The 21,027-nt window shown below is 27.2% G+C and overlaps 1 long non-coding RNA gene across 1 annotated transcript in view; it reads left to right on the top strand.

Annotated features, from left to right (window-relative positions):
- The first annotated feature begins 3,375 nt into the window (after positions 1-3,375).
- The window catches only part of LOC124419446, a 35,645-nt gene continuing 17,993 nt past the window's right edge, over positions 3,376-21,027 (top strand). The window contains exons 1-2 of the long non-coding RNA XR_006940611.1: positions 3,376-3,405; positions 13,132-13,374. This is a non-coding gene — a long non-coding RNA (uncharacterized LOC124419446). The remainder of the gene's footprint in view (positions 3,406-13,131; positions 13,375-21,027) is intronic.

The following is a 21,027-nucleotide window of genomic DNA, read 5'->3' as shown; positions in this document are numbered from 1 at the left end:
ATATAGACGGACAAAATACTTAGAGAAAATAATACGATGCCGCAAATCATCCCTTTGAGATAAAAATTTAAACAGATTTCGGATTTCCCATCGACATGTCCTCGGCAAATGGCATCGCAGACAATTTTCTGATCAAAGAGTGCACGATTTCAACTGAAATATGTTTAAGAAAGAATAAATCCTCGGCTAATTTGATGGATTCAAATTTCGGTTTACTAAATATGTCTCTAGGTCTCCCTCTGCGCAGTTGTAAATGAAAATTTTTGAATTTCGAATCTTAGGCAACAGGTCAGCAATGGTCAAAGATTAGATAGCTCGAGAACTTGAGCAAAATGCTTGTAGATGGACCGGCAGAACCATGTGAATGAAGAACATCACCGTGGAATAGGGTCGACCGGGTAGGTGTTCACGGAAATTACAATTTTCTCGGTTTGTTTGATAGACCCATGTTTTGGTCTACTAAAACAATGGTAAGAGATAGCATAGCTTGAGTGCTTGAGCAAAGTGCTTATACATTAACCGGCAGAAAAATTGCCACCAACACGTAAGATACATAAAGAACCGGTGTCAGTTCCTCAAAGAATATCAACCTGTGGAATAGGAATGAACGCCGGCAGTGTTCACTTAGAGCACTTCTACATCTTGTCTTGACTTATAATTTATCTGTTGGTAACAATTTTTCGTTGTCATGACATATCAGCCAGATCTTCCAACGTTGTAAGTTCGTATAACTGTGTATAGATAGTTAAAGTCCTTCTTGCAGAAAACTTTAGACAAAGCCCCAAGTTCTTAGAATGATTCTTAGATAATTATTCGGATAGCTAATACTTACAGTTCGAAGTCTTGACGTTGGTCCATACCAACCAATTACAATTCTAGTGACTTAATTTCGATTCTTGACACCAATATTAAGTCTCGAACATTCATCCAGCTGATGAAATAATTGTCAAAAATATAAGGATGGTATGATTCACAAAGCCCTCGGGGACAAGAAGTCGAAGGGCTTTGCGTGAGTACCTAGCGTGTGGTCCTATCTCACGGTGGTACTTTTTAACTGCTTGGTGAGTAAAAACTGAACAACTCACCACTGAATGTTCCGGTCCATGTACAAGCACTTAGCTCAAGTTATATAACCGCGAGCCATCTAACCACGTCCATCCTTTCCTTCTTGCTAGACTAACAGTCTCACACATCGTTACACCAACTCCATCCGTCAAATCCATCAGTTACTCCATTCTCTCTATAGAATGCAAGTAGTCATCAGAAAAACAAAGTCTTGCTCTGTAATTTGTAACGCTCCAGCTTCTAGGAACAATAACAGAAATGTATCTTGAAAATCATATTTACCATGTATCATTCTTTTAACACCCTTAGGCACCCTCCTAACGCGATTTGGTTTTCAACCACAGCCACTATGTGGATCCCCAAAGAACCTCAACCAACAGACCAGCCAGGACATAGTCCTGCGGGCAAATGGCCACCCGTAGTACATGATTATGTGGTGCTCTGGACAATTTATAGTCCCGGAAGACTACAGGTATTGATAGCACCTATCAAACTCCCCGGATTGCAACACACTATGATGTGACACTCATCAAGGAAATATGCCCGGGGCAGCCCTCGAGGACAGTAGTCCATAAACTGATATTGAGCTCAACACGTTACCTCTTCGTCAAGTAGTACTCGATTATCTCTAATACGTAGAGAAACCGGTTGACCTCATAATTCTGAAATAAAGTATAACTAGTTCGAATTGTAATGGATTAGGTAATCAAACACTAGTGAAAGTAATTAAGAACTAAAAACGATACATTGTTCCTATCAAAACTAAAAGGGAAAATACAGAGTTCGTAAATCGGCATGATTGTGTTGGGTTCTTCTTTTCCATCTCTACTAAAGAAGAAACTAAAGAAAACAACAGTAAAGTAATAAAAACAAACAACAACAAACATGCTGTAAGGTAAATTATTAAGAAAAATTAAACCAAGAAAACAACAAAAACAAAACCTACACATAAACACCTCACAAAATATTATCAACAATTTTGTTTTGATTACAATATTCGCAAACAAAAACATGAGAGCAAAGCAACAAGATAATAAAAACTAAAAACAACTAAGAAAAAAAATGTTGCAGCAACATGTTCGTTGTGGGAAAAACACTCAAACATGGTATGAACCAACTAAACGAATCGAAGGTTATTGAGTGGTTTTCTTTGAATTGTTGCTGGAAAAAACAGATGTTCGAAACAACTGATCGGTTTAGTAGGCAACCGTATGCCAATGAGTGAACTTCATAACGACGGGTGAAAAGAAATGTATTTAATGCGCGCGCGCACTCGTAATTGAAAAAAAAATAAAAAAACAACAACAATTAATAATGAGAAAAAACAAATAAGAAATTAAGCGTGTGTGTGTAGTTTTTATTTATGAATATTTTTATATGAAATTGTTGAAACACAACAACAAAATATTTTATTTTTTTAAAAAGAGAGCAAAATAAACGAAATAATCGAGCGACTTATTAAAAGAAAAAATAAAAATACAAAAATTGTATTGTAAATAATTTAAGAAAATATTATTTTTAAATAATAATTACAATATTTCGAATATATTTAAAAAAATAAATAATTCCAAAAATAAAAATATTTAAAAAAAGTTTAAAAAACGTGTGTTGCCAATACAAGTGTTTTTTATTATTATTTACGGTGTTGTTAAACAATAAAACAAAATCTAGAGTGTTTTTTTTTTTTGTTTTGAAGAGAATGAAAGAATTTGAAAATATAAAACGTAACTAATTAATAACAAAATATATAAATATTTTTCAAACAACAAATATTTTTTGATGTATTTTTTTTACAAGTGGCTTAAAAATCATAAGTTTGAAAATAACAACAACAACAAAACAACATAAATTTAGAACAAAAATTATATAGAAAATATAAAATTAAGAATATTCCCTTAAGTGTTGCTATTAGAAAAATACAAGTGGTTTTTGGATTACGAAAAAAAAGCCATAAATTTAAAGAAAATTTTTAAAAGAATTTATTAAACACAAAAATTACATAAAAATTTATTGAAACAAAAAAAATTATTAACGGAAATTTAAAACAAAAGTGTGCTAAAAATACAGGAAAACAAAATTTAAAAAAATTTAATTTATAAAAAATTTTACAACTAAAACTGCAATTTAAAAAAAAAAAATTAAACAACAAAAAATCTTTTACATTTATTTCTTTGCAAGAAAAAAATTATATATTTTTGCTTAAAAAAGCACGTTGTGGTTTTAAAACATTTAATAATTTTACCACAGTTTTCATTCATTCATTTAAAAATTTTAAATTAATTGTGTGTGTGTTGTGATTTAAATAAAAAATATATATATTTTTAAAAAAGAAAAAAAGCGGTGAGTGAAAAAAATTTTTTTTTGCGTTAATTTCTTGAAAATTTTTAATATTTATTTAAATCATTCATTAAGATTTTGCAATTTTTTATTTGTTTTTTTTTTTTCTTTTTTTTTGTGAGTGTGTTTTTCGACAGATAATGAATGAATTTCGGAACACAGAATTTTGTAGGTCATTTCGGTTTAATTGTTGTAAAATAAAAAAAGAAATTGATAACAATTTTTATAAATATTTTTTGGTACTAATTGAGTTTAATAATAAATATTTTATTACCAAAAATTTTGCCATTTGAGTTTTTATTTAAAAAATTTATTAATAATTAAAAAAAAAAAATTATAAATGGTTCCCATTAGCTTTTCAGAGTTTTGCTTTCTTAATAAAATAAGAAATTACAAAAAATTTTGCCCATAATACCTTGTACTCAAATAGACGGACACTACTTAGTTAAAGTGCTTCTTATTGAATTATATTTTCATCATTTTCAAAGTTTAATGAAAAAATAATTTTTAAATACAATTTTATCAAAATAACAACCTTTTTGAAAATTATTAAAATAAATATAACAAAATCTACTTAGCTGAAGTGCTTCTTATTGCATTACATTTTCAACACTTTCAAAGTTGTAGTTCCAGATCCACAATTATGAAAATAATAATTTTTAAATACAATTTTATCAAAATAACAACTTTTTGGAAAATTATCAAAAAAATATAACAAAATCTACTTAGCTGAGGTGCTTCTTATTGAATTACATTTTTCAGCACTTTCAAAGTTGTAGTTACAGAACTACAGTTAAGGAAGTAATAATTTTTAAATACAATTTTTGGAAAATTATTAAAAAAAAATTTAAAAAATCTTTGTTTTTGTTAATTGCTAAGGTCAAGAAATAAGATCAAGAAGAAATTTTTAATAACTTTCTGAATTTTTAACCAATTATTCGTGTTTTATATAAATATAATTGTATAATTGCGTACATATTTGTCCAATTCACAATCGATGTCGTATCGTTGTAGCGTTGTATATTATAAAATAATTTTCAAGTAAAATATTTTAAAACAAAAACAAATCAATTATAAAAAATACGATATACTATGATACAACAGTACAACACAGATTGTGAATTTGACAATTGTTATTACTATTTGATGTTAAAATCTAAAGACTCGTTTTCCACTAGAAGGCCGTAGTGTTTCTATAACTTATAGTATAACCCCCGTATTCATAATGATATTAATTGCTTATTTAATTACATTATTTACATTAAACCATCAATAACTTTATGAATAGGGGAGAAAGTCTTCAGTATGGGCTGCTATTTCCATAATATTTCAGAATTTGACACACAAGTATACAGTCAAAAGGACATGTGTTATGCTATGTTGGCAGTAAAATGTGCAGAAAATGTCCAACAACAGTGTAAACTTACAAAATTTTGTCTTCCAATAATGTCATTTTCTGACAACGTTGCAAAAGAAAAATTTTAAGTACAGACGATTGTTAGACATTTTCTAAACATTTTACTGACAACTTTGTTAGATCTGACAACTGTGTATGACGACTTTTAGACAATTATCCAAATTTTAAAATGTTTATATCTATTAGTTAAAAAAAGTGAAAAATTCAACATTTTTCTTCAACTATTGATCCAATCTTTATAAAATTTTGAGGATCTATAGAAAAAGAGTTTAACTTTAAAATGATGAATTATACTAAATAAGCTATAAGTTTAGTTAGATCAATTAGCTACAGAAATGTAGAAAGTAATTCTTAGCCGATTGGTATACTATGAGGTAGTTGTAGGACCAATATTTTAGGGTTTTAGAAACATCAGCACAAACGAAATTATAGTGCTGCAGGGTCTAAAAACACTGTAACGATAAATAGTACAGTAGGTAAAGCCCATACGAAATTTTCACAATTATCCTTAAAAGTTCCATTATAAAGTTCGTTTAACCATAAAAATCCCCTTATTGGGAATTTCTACGAAATCAATTTGCACTAACATATTAATGTAAAATAAATATAAAATTTTAATTTTTTATTAAAATATGTTTAAAAGATATTATTTGTTCAAAAAAACTCAACGTCAATATTTTTCATTTAAAAATATACAATATAAAAAAACCCAATAATAAGAAATCGATAAAAATAAACCAACAACAAATGCAGCTAGCTATATAAAAACAAAAATAAACACAAAAACAAAAATAAATAAAAGAAAATATTCTATTTTTATTAAATAATATATTCGACAAAAAAACCAAACCAATGTCTGTAAATAAAAGCAAAAATGATTTATGAATCAGAGACCCCAAAACAAAATTTTCAAAAAATAAATGCAAAGAAATTTGAAATCAAAACAAATGCATATCAATAATAAGAGAAAACATCATAAAGCTCTTTCCCTTTACTCCTCTACCATGCTTCCGTTAAAATTACTAAAACTAGAAGAAGCATATTAAAATATGTAAACAAAGTATTTCAAAGAGAAACAACAATAGCAAAAAATCCTTTTAATGAGTAAGAAACTGTATGTAAAATAGATGTGTAGGTAGGTACTCGTTTTTTTAATAACAGAGAAAAAAAACTGCAAGTAACTGTAATTAAAATAAATGAGAGTAAAATCATATAGAGTAATTTTAAAACAAATGATGACAATAATAATAATACATATTTATAGAAATAGATAATATTTAGTTTAGAATATTTTTTTACAGTTATCTACTCTTTTGTTGTTGTTGTTGTTCTTCTTCTTTATTTATTATGTTTGTTTTGTTGTTTTACTACTAAATATTGTGTGTGAGTGAGTGAGCTGCTCTCCAATAGAAAAGAAAAACGCAAAAGGTTTGAAATAGGTTATCGAGAGTTATCAATTTCAAAATTGTATTGAATGAAAGAAATACTGAAAAAAAGAAGAGCCAACAACATATTTGTGGTGACAATAACAGTAACAACAACAACAATGGGGAAAGAAATTACTAAAATATGTATTAAATAAAAGAAACTTGCAAGAGTATAAACATACACAAACAGGCAGGTCTATAACGATTTTAAAGAACTGTTTATTTCTTAAGAACAGGAACGACTCGGATCAACTTTCGGCTTGCGAGTTCGTTCTGCGGATCTACCCCTAGGTGGGTAAGGAAAACTTAACTAATCTTTCAAACATACATATCGCTATATATTACATTTTCTATGCGTTCATTTTTGAGAACTTTTCGGGCAATGTTCCGATCTCGTCCGATTTCAGTAGTTTATAATAGAGACTTGATAGGTTTAGTTTGTTAAGCCGCTATAGAAAAATTGTTGTTTATACTTTTATGTCTATGTTATTCTGTTACTTTTACATTAAAATGTCTATGTCTATTACCCTATGACATATTAAATAAGTTTTATATTACGAAATTTGAAAAGTAGTCCATACATATACGCAGCAAAAATAAAATGAAGTACTTCTAAAAGAATAGCATTTATCACCACTTCAAATGTAGCACTAAGTGAATTTGTTTACCTTCTGTGGAAGTGATGTTTATTGACTGCCAAAGAAGCGAAAATAATCCAATTTAGTTTAAAATTATTTCAAATTTCTTTTATGCTGAAATTTTTTGACTTAAACCCATTTTATTTTGGAGTTGATTGATAAATGCGTGTACTTTATTTATTAAATATTATTTAAGTAACATTAGATATATTATATTATACTACAATTTCACTTCCTAATAACTTCCAAAAAAAAAAACAACATAAAAATGACTTCTGAATGACTTGTGAATTTGGAATTAAATTAAAAAAACATCCCTCCTATGCCAAGCCTGTGTCCAATCATACTTTTTCAGGTCTGTTTTTAGTACTTCCATGGAGTAAAATCTACTTATTTGTTCGCTTCTTTTGAAGTTCTTTAGTTAATAGATAGGTTCTAACAGTTAGTCGACTAATAAATAAATAATAAATAAAATAAATAGACCAGTTCAAAGTATGGGTTATCTAGTCCATATTCAATAGAATAACTATTTGTTTAGTCCACAAATTCGTCAACAAAGTCATCGATAGACTAGTCATCATGCTAGCATATAAATTAGATCATAGACAAAAAGTATAATCATTAGACTAGATCACAGTATTAGCAGTCTATAGACTAACTAGTTCACAGAGACTTTTAAAAAGACTAGTCCTTATATAGAAATTAAGTGGCCAATAACATCGGCAGAGACTAGTCAACAGAGTCCATAAATAGGTAATTAGAATAGTATATCGACTAGTCCATAGTGCAGTTAATAGACAAGTCATTAGACCAGGGGCGGGTGAGGGTTTGTATTTTTATCTTTTTTACTTAATTTTATATTTTGTATCAAAAATTCTCAGTTATGAGGGGTTTTAATTTCCCTTTTCCCTTCGTAGGTCAACGACTTTTGACATTGAAAATATGTTGCCAACAAACTCGTTGATAAACTAGTACATAGACTAGTCAACAGATGGCATATTTTTCCTTAAGGAATCATATCCAATTTAAACCGAATTTGGACTACCCTAATGTTTATATTTTATTTTATTTCAGTTAAGTTTAAATTATTATTATTTAGTCGTAGAAAATTTTTCTCCATGTCTAAACATTTCTTATTTATTTTTGTGATATGAATGTGATATTCTATAGTTGTTGTTATTGTTTTTGCTGCTATTTAAGCCAAAGCCCGATAAAGATACTATTGTATGACGACAGACAAGATATGTACTTAAATACATTAGATATGCAGTAAAATTTTTCTTAACAAATCTGTAAATATTTAAAAAAAATTATCATAAATTTAGAGGGTGTTTAAGTTTTTTAACAAATTTTTATACTTGAATTACATTTTAAGGAAAATATGTAAAAAAATTTAAATTAGTCTTTGTCACACATGTGTCAAAAATATAAAGTGTCTAGACTATTAGATCGAAAATATGGAAAAATTTTGAAAGTAAAAGTTGTTGACAAAATAGAAATGCATAATTTCAAAGAGAGTAAGCGATAGAGAGTATAAAAAGATCATTGTTTTTTTTGGAGAGGTATCTAGAGAATTTACTAAAGCATTTCCAAGTAATGCGATCAGTTATCCTTGAAATCTATAATTTTCATTAAAAAACGATCATAAACTCAAATTTCTAATTCTAGAATAACATTTTAATGAAAATTAAAAAAAATAGTCTTGCCACACATGTGTCAAAAATATAGTCTAGGCACTTCATATTTTTGACACATGTGTGGCAGAAAAATTAGAAGATCAAAATTAAAAAGAAATTTTGAAAGTTAAAGTTTTAGACAAAAATTAAAAATTGAAAAAGACACAGATGAAATAAAATTATTATTAAATTTATTGAAATTTCATATATTGAATTACTAAATAACATCCCAGTAATGCAATTATAATTCCTCCCTATTTACAAACTATTAAATTTTCTAAAATTAATTACCCTACAAAAGCCACAAACAAAATGACTTTTATAACAAATTATAGAATAATTTTCAAATGAACTTTGTTCATCGGTTGTTAGAAGTTTAATTACAATTCATTTACGAAATGCATAAAAACACACACATACACCTATACATACTACAATAAACTTTAGATACTTAAAACTTGTACATATAAAAAAACACTACATTACAAATGATCACTAAAAAAAAGGAGGTTAAATAGTTGATATCAACACTTATTGAACTCTGAACTCTATTTATAGCAAACACGCAAAACATATTACAAAATACTAAAAACCAATTGAAGGTACTTGAAATTCCATAAAAAAACACATATTACAGAATCCACAATGTATATGTAATTCAAGAGATGCGTATGTAAAAATGTTTTGTTAAAAATATACAAGTGGACCTCCTAGTTCTAAATACATTGTTGTAGTTGTTGTTGCTAGAGTTAAAGCCATAATAATAAAGTAAAAAAAAAACAATAAAACTACTGCAACAACTGGATTTTTTTTTGTAAAAAATCTAAAGAGAAAAAAATATCTCTGTACATACAACAACATTTTTATGTGTCAAGAAATTACAAAAGAATTAATGATGAAGAAAGATTAGGAAAGAATAAACAGCAAAAAAAAACTACTCGTTGTACTACGAGCTGAATAATTGTAAAAGATAAAGAAAACAATCTGGAAAATACACTCCTCGCACGCCAAAGAAGAAAATTAACCACATCAACGTCAGCACTTGGAATTACAAAATATCTGTTGTTAGAAATTCGAAAAGAAAATGTATCTCAAAAGAAACAAATATTTTCTAATAATTTGTATTAAAAAAAACTTAAATGAAATGGATGAAATAAATAAATTATTTATTTTAAAATGCCAAGCATAGAATGTAATTACTAAGAAGTCAAAACGATGTAAAAGCTATTATATTAAGAAATTGCACTACAATTGAAGTAGAAGTGAACTAAAAATGAACTAGAACGGAACTAGAACTGAACTAGAACTGAACTAGAACTGAACTAGAACTGAACTAGAACTGAACTAGAACTGAACTAGAACTGAACTAGAACTGAACTAGAACTGAACTAGAACTGAACTAGAACTGAACTAGAACTGAACTAGAACTAAACTAGAACTGAACTAGAACTGAACTAGAACTGAACTAGAACTGAACTAGAACTGAACTGAACTAGAACTGAATGAGAACTGAACTAGTATAGTTCTAGTTCATTTCAGTTCTAGTTAATTTCATACACAGTTTTAGTTAAGTCTTTTTATATTAAATATGAGCTAACTATCTTAACAAGTCATAGAAATTTTCGTTCATTTTAATTTAAATGTTTAAATACATATAACCTTCAAAACAACTTCAAGATCTTCATTAAGTTTTATCTCTTAGAAAAAAGAAAAAGATTTTTTTTTGTAATTAGAACATGAACAAAAAACAAATCTAAAGAAAGTTGAAACTTGAAAAAAAACTACACATATAAATTAAAAGAAACTCTAACTAACTTTAATTACGACAAGCAATTGCCACAGCAGAATAAAACTTAAAATAAAACTAGTAGTACTACAATACTAACAACTAAATACATTTTATACATAAATCATTTTTATTTTCAAAAAAAAAATATATTTCTATCTATTTCTTCTAAAAACAAAATAAAGAAAGAAAGAAAAAAACCGAATAGAATAGTAAAACAATATTTTTTACAAATGATTACACAGATTGTTTGCAATTCTTGTAGTATAGTTTTTTTTAGTGGGGTATCAAATCATCATCATCAGCATCAACATACTTCATTCATTCACAAACCAACAATATCTGGAGTTTTATTTGCCACTGGTTATGTTATAATAACTCTACTCAACTTGGTCTTACTTTTTAACTTCTTATACTAACTTTACAACTTCTATAAATTTCCTTCTACAAATCATTCATAAAAAAATCTCAAAAATATATATAGAGAGAAAAAGGCAAGAAAACAGATCTTAGATGAAAAATTCTTTTAAGAAATGTAGACAGAGAAGTGTTGTAAAACATGACGATGAAAATATGCAGACATTCGTCTTATAAAAATCAGACACAAAACAACACAAACTACATGAATATAAGCAAAAAAAAATATTAGAAAAATAGTTAAAAAAAAACTAAGGCTTTAAGATATCAAATGTTTTATAAAGCAGAAAACTAAATTTATATGAAAATAAATTTCTTTTTTTTATGAAAAATTTTCTATGATAACAACCAGATTTTGTATTAAGAAATTGTTGCAGAAAAGAAATTCATTAAATGAAGTTTAAGATTACTTAATTATAGAAATCAAAATTTTTGTAAAATGTTTTTTTTTTTGAGTTTTTAAATTTAAATGGAAAAATTTAGGTTTTACGCAACTTTAAAATTTTATTTCAATATTTTTTTAATATTAAATTAAAGTTGTGCTAATTAAATAGTTTTTTTGTTATTTTAAAATTTTTTTAATAAATTTATTTGCAAAATATTTATGACAAAATTTCATTAACAACTTCGTTTAAATCTTTAAAAAGAGTCAAACATCAATTCTCACTTGATAATTGAAACCAAAAAGCCGGCTTTTGATTTTTTTAATACCTTAGATAAATAACAACTAAAATTATTTTCTTGCTCTTACTTATAACATTTTAGCTGATTAGCAATCTATTAACTTTAATTAACACCTCACATATTTTTAAAGTTTTTCACGTTTATTTTTTAACCTTTTTTCTGGTTTTCAAACAAAAAAAAAAAATAAAATAAATTTATTAAAACTACTTTTAAAAACCCTTCCCACGTTTTTGTGACACTTTTTTTTAATAAAAAAATGTGGTTGTGAACTACCGAGTTATTTTTTATTTTTTAAAATAAAAATTCCTATAGCTTTTAAAATAAAGCATGAGCTAAACACATTTATAAATATGTATTTAAAATGTTTTATAAATGCTCACATAGTTTTAACACTCAGATACTTTTGGTATATATGTATAGGTTAACCAACATTCATTTTTTCATACAGATATATTGTATATGTACATGTTTATCATTTATATATCTATGTTTAAAAATATATATACAAAAAAGTAAATAAAGGTTCTAAGCTTCATTGATTATCTGGTTAACGAAAATATTGTTTAAAATTCATGTATCTGAAAAAAAAAAACAAAATTGTTTAGAAATAAACCAACACACTCACCAATAAAAAAAAATGTTGTTGCCCCTGGGCTGACATTAAAGATAAATTTCATTAAAAATGCAAATTATATCTAATAAAAATAAAATACTAGAAAAACAAAACAAACCAACCGACTCATTTCAAATAAAATTTTATGAATAAAACATGGCACGGAAGTACAGATGTTAAGGTGTTTTAACAAAATACTAGAAACGTTTTTATATTTAATTAAAAGCTTTAAAAGTTTTTGTTATAGTAAAAAAATGACGAAAGGCTAATTGTAATAAAAATAAAAATAAATAAAAGAAATTACAAAATTTTCAGTTTAGTTTTAATTCAGTTCTTGTTCAATTCTAGTTCAATTCTAGTTCAGTTCTAGTTCAGTTCTAGTTCAGTTCTAGTTCAGTTCTAGTTCAGTTCTAGTTCAGTTCTAGTTCAGTTCTAGTTCAGTTCTAGTTCAGTTCTAGTTTAGTTCTAGTTCAGTTCTAGTTCAGTTCTAGTTCGGTTCTAGTTCAGTTCTAGTTCATTTCTATTTCAGTTCTCGTTCAGTTCTAGTTTAGTTCTAGTTCAGTTTTAGTTCAGTTCTAGTTTATTTCTAGTTCATATCTATTTCAGTTCTGGTTCATTTTTAGTTTATTTCTATTTCAATTTTAATTAAATTTGAATGCATGATAAACAAATATTTCTTTAAATTCCTTAAAATGCAATTCTGTTTCTAAAACATATTATCTTACTATATAATAGATACAACTTGAAACACTTTAGAATCTAAAAAATCTAAATCAGATATTTCAATCTAACCTTAAGCTATTAAAATTTTCATTAATGAAATCAAAAGCCTGTTATCACCTTTAAGTTACAAACGTTTTACATGTTCTTAATATACCGCCTCAATTTATACAAATTGAGCATATTTTTATAAAACACATGTTGATTTTTTTCATTGTATTTTTAATTTATTTATATTTATTTTTTATTATAATTTTTTTTTCATCTTATTTATTTTAACTTTTTGATGTTTTTTTAATTAAATTTTTTTACGTCAATTTTCGTGTTTTTCTCCACCTCTTCTCTTTACAGATTTTTTTGGTCGTGGCTTAATTTGAATAATATTTGTTGAAATAAAATAAAAAAACCTGTTAAAAATTTCAATTCTTTTAAGAAAAAAAGTTAATTTTTGTGGTAAATAAGTTGTAATAAAACAAAGTGTGGTGTTCTTTTTAACATTCCAGCTTTTCGATCGATATATTGGATTACTTTAAATAGTGTTGTTTGAAAACTTTTACAAGTTTTGGTGTAACTACTGTTTAATAAAATTATAAGGTAAGTTAGTTAATAATGTTTTATTTTTATAATTAAATAAATAATTTGTTTAAATGTTGTAAAGAATTATGGGTCAACATTTATAAATTGTTTAGGCATAAAAAATGTAAAAATATTTTTCTTTTGAACTTTAAGTTTTTCAACCATTAATTGCAAAATTGTTAAAAATTTTGTTTGTTTTTCTATTTTTTTAAGAAATTCACTTTTTTTTAAGATAAGATAAAAACAAATTCTCAAAATTCCTATTGAATACCCATCCCTTTTCCAATTCATAAAAAGAGACTATTATAACGTCATTTATTTAATAAACTTTTATACCAAAACAAAAATTAGCAAAAATCAACAAGAAATGAAACCTTTCTAATCTAATCTTACAAGGTCAATAAAAACTAATTTCAGACATTTTATCATTAGAAAAGTAGAAAAAGCAATAAACAAACAAACAAATGACTTCTATTTAATCATATTTATAACAAAATACAAAAATTTCTTAAAAATAAAAATACTTTCCAAAAATTTCTTTAAAATTTTTTGCTAACGGCTCAAACATAACAAAAGGTCAAACCGTTCAAATATTTAAATACTTTAAATAAATCATCACTAAAACTCATTCAAAATGTTATTGACAAAAGCATAAATTATTAATGAAAATTCTTTTTTTTCCAAATTATAAATAATTAGTCAATATGTAATTTACATAACTTTACACTCACAAAAATCTATTTCAAACAAATTTAAATAAAAGCAGAAAATTTGAATGCATTCATTTCTGAATAGTCTTAAGTGTGTGTAAAAAAGTAAAAGAAAAGACTTTGTTATTGATTAAATGATGTTTACAATATTTTAACACATTTCTAAATAAATATTGAATTAAACAAATAAACAATAAAAAGAAGAGAAAAAACAATAGAAATTTCTTAAGACAAAGAAGAAAAGAATGGAAGAATGTAAACCCCAAAGAAATGTACGGTTAAATGGACATTTGGAAATAGAATGAGAATAAAATTAAAAGAATACATTCATACTATAATTAGAGTTAACATATTGAAAGAAAAAACAGACAGAATTTGAAGAAGAATTACAAAGTAATGGAAAAATACGAAATTTATAAGCGCTATACTGTTAAAAAGAAAAATATACTCTTAATAGGGGGTACATGGACCACAGTAGTTTTTTTGTACAGAAATACAATTTTAGGAAAGGAAATTCCCTTAAAAAAAATTATGATAACATTCTAAAAATATCTCTAGCAAGTACCAGGAGATACATGAACCTCTCGAATTCTTTTGCTATTAATATTAACTTAAAAAATTTAAAATATTCCCAGAGGTTTTTTTTCCTTATGGAAACGCACGTAATCTCTATACATTGTTAAAACAACTTTAATATAAAGAATTTTGATCATTTGAATGTAGATTCTGTAGTCAAATAAATGTCCAGTGTTTTACGTTAGTACCTGGCCTAATGCCCTACCCCACGGTGGTCTTTTTCACCCACAGGGTAGATTTTACAACGGTCTACCATCGCCCCTGAATCCTTCAATGAAAAACTTAGGTGGCAATTTTGTACATGATTTCACCGATCCATGTACAAGCACTTTGCTGAAGTACTCGAGCTATTTAATCTCTGACCATTGCTGCCGCGTTGCTTAACTTTCGAGATGTAAAAACATCACTTCCGTTTACAACCACGCAGCTGGGATTTCCTCTGTTGATTCGGCAACAGCATCTAGAGACGTAACCGCTGGATCGAAGTACAGATCCATCAAATAATCCGAAGACTTTGTTCTTACTCACAGGGACACATTGTGATAATTCTGATATGATCATCCTTCATCCTACAACCAGCACACATCTTATTCATACTACACATTCATGAGAGAAAAACATACGACACATTTATTATAGGTAGACGGGTGGGTATGACCGGCCGTACCCCACATTCATCCCGAACCATATATAATTAATACTAACTAATTTCCAACACTTAGTCCCACAGTCACTTCTCTGTGGGGTATCTGTTGTTTCAGCAACAGCATCGCACTTATCCCAAAATATTGACTTTACCTTACATCAGTCTTTTAACCTCCACTTACTCTTCCCGCGAATTTGGGTTTCAACCACAGTCACTACGTGGATCCCGAAGGAACCTCAACCAATTGACTAGCCAAGGCATAGTACTGCGGCTTTCGGTGCTGAGCTTTTTTCAATCTTTGCAAGGACTAAACCAGACAGTAGACTGTAACCAATTTTTTAGTCCCGACCAAAATGTCCCCGGGATTGAAATAATACCAAGGTGGAGGCTTCAACAAGGTAACATGCCCCTGGGGGTTGTAGCATCTTCAGTAGCAAAAATTTTGATTACTAGATAAGGGGTTACAAATGTTTTCGCATTTGTTAACATAAACAGTAACAATTTAAGTCATTATCTTAACACGCTAATGACATTGGAGACAAGTACTTACCGCAAAAGCTTACAAGTTTTTGCTTGGTAGTAAGTTTGTCAGTCAGTTAGTTATTTAGTAAGTTAGTTAATTTGTTAGTTAGTTACTTTTGTATTAGTTGGCTAACCCGGTAATGTGTTAAAGAACTACATACCCCATTACTTCTAGGCAATACCTCTTACCTTTTCTTTATGAAGCTTTTAAAAGCTTTTAAAAGATTTTTTTCATAAACTTTTCATTGTACGTCTTATTTCTAAAACTAATACTTCCTTCATAGCTAACTCTACACTAAATTGTGTTATTGCTAACTATTTTTCATCTGTAGGTAAAGCACTACGTTACCTACATAACTTAGGTACCTTATTGCTTTCCTCTTGATAAAAGCAACAAAAATTTTCATTCGTTACCTCCTAATTTTTCTCTTAATAAAAGCACTAAAAATTTCTCCTTCCCAAAGCTTTTTTTGTAAATTTTGATGCCAACCATTCGAAGTCACATTTTAACAGCTTAACTAATACTACCTTCATAGGGCACTCTAGTTGCATTATGAAATGGAAAGTTGTATATACTATACATATGTACATGTATGTATGTAATGTTTTGTATACATTCTCTATTTGTTAAATGAATTTGAATTGATTATATTTGTTTTTTTTTTCTTTTATTGTTGTTGTTTTTGTTTAAGAAAACAAAAAAAAAATACTTATAATGCTCGTTGTAATATTCATATGAAAATTAAAAGTTTTTTCTATATTCAGTTTTTTTTTGTAGAATGTTGCTTAGTTTTCTTTCTAGTTAATTTATTTGTATAAGAAAATTCTCTCAGAACATGATTTATAGGGTAAACAAATATGAATATTATATTATTAACACTTTGAAGCGAGAAAAAAGTACCAAAAAATGCTACGTACTTTTGTACCACAAGGTGACATGAAATTATAAGACCTTAGAAAGTCTGTTTTTTGTATCAAAAATAGTTAGACTATTTAAAAATTGTAAAGCTTATAAGACTTTCTTAGCACTTCGATCATATTTGCAGATCACTTTTCTAAATCACATTTATGAAATTGAATGTGTAACTTTTTGTTTTATTAAAAAAATCTTCATTGCAAATGGCCTCATACACTCCCTGTTTTTTTGTACACAAAAGAAACGAAATATTTTATTTCACACTTTAGAATTTCATTAAAAAGTTTTTTTTTTTATAAGCAATGCCTTTTTTATTACGAATTCAATTTCTTTTATTTATTTACATTGCCATCGATCAATTTGTATTTTTGTTTATTTCATATTGTTGGTGGTGATATCGAATTAAATAAACATCAACTTTAAGGGGGCAAAATATCTTCTATATTGGAAATTAAAGGCATATAATGGTGGTAGTTGTACCCTTCTTTATATGCAATTTCGATATGAATGTTTCATATAAAAACATTATTTCTTTTGGAATTTCAATTGAGTTTTGTCATATAAATTTAAATACTGATATCTTTTCAGCCGCAAACGCTCGATTCTGGGCAGACTACATGAACATACACAAACCAGATGGTCATATAAGGGTACCATTAGAAATGATTAGATAATTAGTTACAAGCATCTTTAGATATGTTGTCTGTCACAGAGCAACTTTTTTTAAAGAAAAGTTTTCTTTAACCGAATGTTATCTGTGACAGATCAACTTTTTCTTTAGAAGTTTTGTTTCTGACAGAGCAACTTTTTTTTAACAAAAGTTGTCTGTGACATATCAACTTTTTCTTTAGAAAAGTTGCCTTCGAAGAGCTCCTTTTTTTAGAAAAGTTATCTGTGACAGACTATTTTTGTTGTTTAGAAAAGTTGTCTGTCTCTGAGCAACTTTTTCTAAAGAAAAGTTTTCTTTAAGCGAGCAACTTTTCCTATAGAAATGTTTTCTGTAACAGGTCAACTTTTTCTATAGAAAAGTTTTCTGTGATAGAGCAACTTTTTCTAAAGAAAAGCTTTATTTAACCGAGCAACTTTTCCTATAAAAAAGTTATCTGAGACAGAGCAACTTTTTCTTTAGAAGAGTGGTCTATGACTGAGCAACTTTTCTTAAGAAAAGTGGTCTCTGACAGCAAATTTTCTTTTCTTTAGAAGGTTAGTCTGTAACAGAGCAACTTTTTCCATAGAAAAGCTGCATGTAATAGAGCAATTTTTTACACAAAAGTTGCCTGCAACAGAGCAACTTTCTATATACAAAAGTTGTCTGTAATAGATTAACTTTTATTATAGAAAAGTTGTCTGTAACAGAGGGAGGTTTTCTATAGGAAAGTCGTCTGTAAGGGAGCAGCTTTTATTATAGAAAAGTTGTCTGTAACAAAACAAATTTTATATAGGAAAGTCGCCTGTCGCCAGACCAACATTTGACAGAGCAACTTTTTCTTTGGAAAAGTTGTGTGGAACAGAGCAAATTTTTCTTTAGAAAGTTGTCTGTAACAGAGCAACATTTTCTATAGAAAAGTTGTCTGTAAAAAAGCAATTTTTCTGTAAAAAAAACTTTGTCTGTAACATAGCAATTTTATCTATAGAAAACTTGTTCTTTTTCAATGGAAAAGTTGCCTATAACAAGTCAATTCTTTGTTACTAAAGTTGTCTGTAACAAAGCAATATTTTGTATAGAAAATTTGTCTGTAGAGAGATAAGTTGTCTGTAACTAAGCAACTTTTATTATTGCAAAAAGTTGTCTGTTACAGACACACTAAACTTTTTCTATAGAAAAGTTTGAGCAACTTAATAAAAAGTTGTCTATTACAGAGAAACTACTTCTATAGAAAAGTTAGTCAGTCTCTTACAAAGCAACTTTTACTACACAAAAGTGTAAAAAAAAACTTTTTGTATTACCTTTCTTGACACAAACAATTTCTTTGAAACTTCATTCATTAACAATTCCAATAGTTTATATATATAGACCAATAACTTATGACCAAATAATAAGACCAACCCATTTATAATCCTCCTCATCAGTTATTGTCAAAAGAGTGTAAACAAAAATGTGTCATCTGATTTGATTGCCCGAGTATTGTTACAAGTAAAAAAAAAAATATAGTCAGTCAGCGAGAGACAAACTGTGACTGTGATTTATGATCAATCGTATGGTATAACACAGATTTTATATTTATTCCATAAACAATAAACCAAGTACTTACTTACAAACAGCTATACATACATATGTATGTATTTATTGTTTTACTTTTTATTTATAATAAATTGTATGTGATCATGTCCATTTAAATGAGTACAAATAATATTGACCCAAAACACTTGAATATTTTGCACATATAGTGTGTTGTGCCAAAAAATAAAAAAATCTGAAATTCAACCAAGCCCTCTTTAATATATATATTTTTATAATTTGTTTTTATGTCATTTAATAAAATAAAAAATTGTACAATTATAATGATTAATAAAAATAATAAAAAAGTTTTATAGCTTTATATTTTTGGCATTTTTTTGAGTATCTGTTTAATAAACATGTCGCATTTAATTGATGAATTATTTAATTAAATCTTGAATAGTTTTATTATTACTTTTTTCGACACTTGTAGTTTTTTTTTTTTTTTTTGTAAAAAAAATTATAAAAACCTAATTATTTTTTTTATTAGGTGTTTATTATAATCACACTTTAAATTTTTTTTTGTGTAAAAAAGTGAAAGAAATAATAAATGTTTATTATAAAAGCAATTTTAATTCACATATTTTTCTATTTAGTTTTTTTGTTTTGTTTTTTTATTTAAATTTTTTCGTTGTTTAAAAACAAGTTTTTGTATTCATTTTTACGTGCTGTTAAAATATGATTTTGTAATTATTTCGATTCACTATAAATAATTACTGACATTATTGTAGTTGCCTCAAATTATGTCATTTTTTTTAAAACTATGATTTCAAACGCTTGATTTCTCAGGTTTTTGTGTGAACATTTTTTTTTTTTAATCTTTATATATTTTTGTTGATTTTGAATAAATAAATTTTGAATTGTAATAAGGGAAGTTTCACTTATGGCAGACCTGGTTTTGATACCCATATTATTCCAACATAAACTTGGCTATATTTCCATAATTTTTAATGACAATGAGGGAAAAAGAAAAATACACAACTGTTACCAAATTGACACGAAAATGTTTATAATTTTTCAATAACATCCGTTGTCAAAGTATATGCAAATCTCACTATTAACATTGGAGACTTGGTTTTCAACATAAACTTGACAATATTTCCATACATTTCAATGACAATGAGGGAAAAAGTAAAATACATACCTGGTACCAAAACGACACCAAAGTGTTTATAATTTTTCAATAAAATCCGTTGTCAAAGTACATGCAAAGCTCACTATTAACAACGGATAGTTTGTCAATAGTGAGCTTCAGACAAACAATCCGTTGGCCGTTGTCAACGTTTGTTAACATTTGTCGACACGAGTGTTGTCATACGTATGTATTTGACAACGGATGTTATTGAAGAATTAGAAAACACTTTGATGTCAAATTCGTAGCAGGCGTTTATATTTCTATTTCCCTCTGTAAACGATTTACCTTCTGTATTACTAGTAATCAAAGGGTTTCAAAATGTATAAGTAACCACTTAACAAAAACTCGGTAATGACTTGTAATTGTAACCATTTACCTATTTACATACTTTTCAATGACTACTGCATATAATACTGATTACAAAGAAGTAGTCTAATAACATATGATTAATAATGTGTTATTTAAATGCTTTCTAATTCATTTGTCAGCCAGCAAAATAAGAACTTCCAAAGAAGCGAAAAAGAAGTAGAATTTACTCCATGGAAGTACTGAAAAAGACCTAAGGAATTTATAACTTATGACAGACTTGTCATATGAGGGATGTCCTTTTTATTTGATTCCAAAATCACTACATCTGATGTCATTCTCAGGAAGTTTTCTTTTTTTTTTTTTGAAGTTATTGGGAAGTGAAATTGTAGATTTAAATAATACAACAAATTTGACTTAAATAATATTAACATAATAAAAATAAAATTGGTTTAATTAAAAAAATTTTAAAAAGTTGGATTGTTTTCGCTTCTTTGGAAGTCAATAAACATCACTTCCAAAGAAGGTAAAGAAATTCACTTAGTTCTACTTTTGAAGTGGTGATAAATTTTATTCTTTTGGAAGTACTTGGTTTTACTTTTACTTAAAAATAAAGAAGCGGTATAAGTTTCTTTGTATGAT

The sequence above is a fragment of the Lucilia cuprina genome, chromosome 4 (genome assembly GCF_022045245.1).
Source record: "Lucilia cuprina isolate Lc7/37 chromosome 4, ASM2204524v1, whole genome shotgun sequence".
NCBI lineage: Eukaryota > Metazoa > Arthropoda > Insecta > Diptera > Calliphoridae > Lucilia > Lucilia cuprina.
This window is presented reverse-complemented; position numbering and strand designations above follow the sequence as displayed.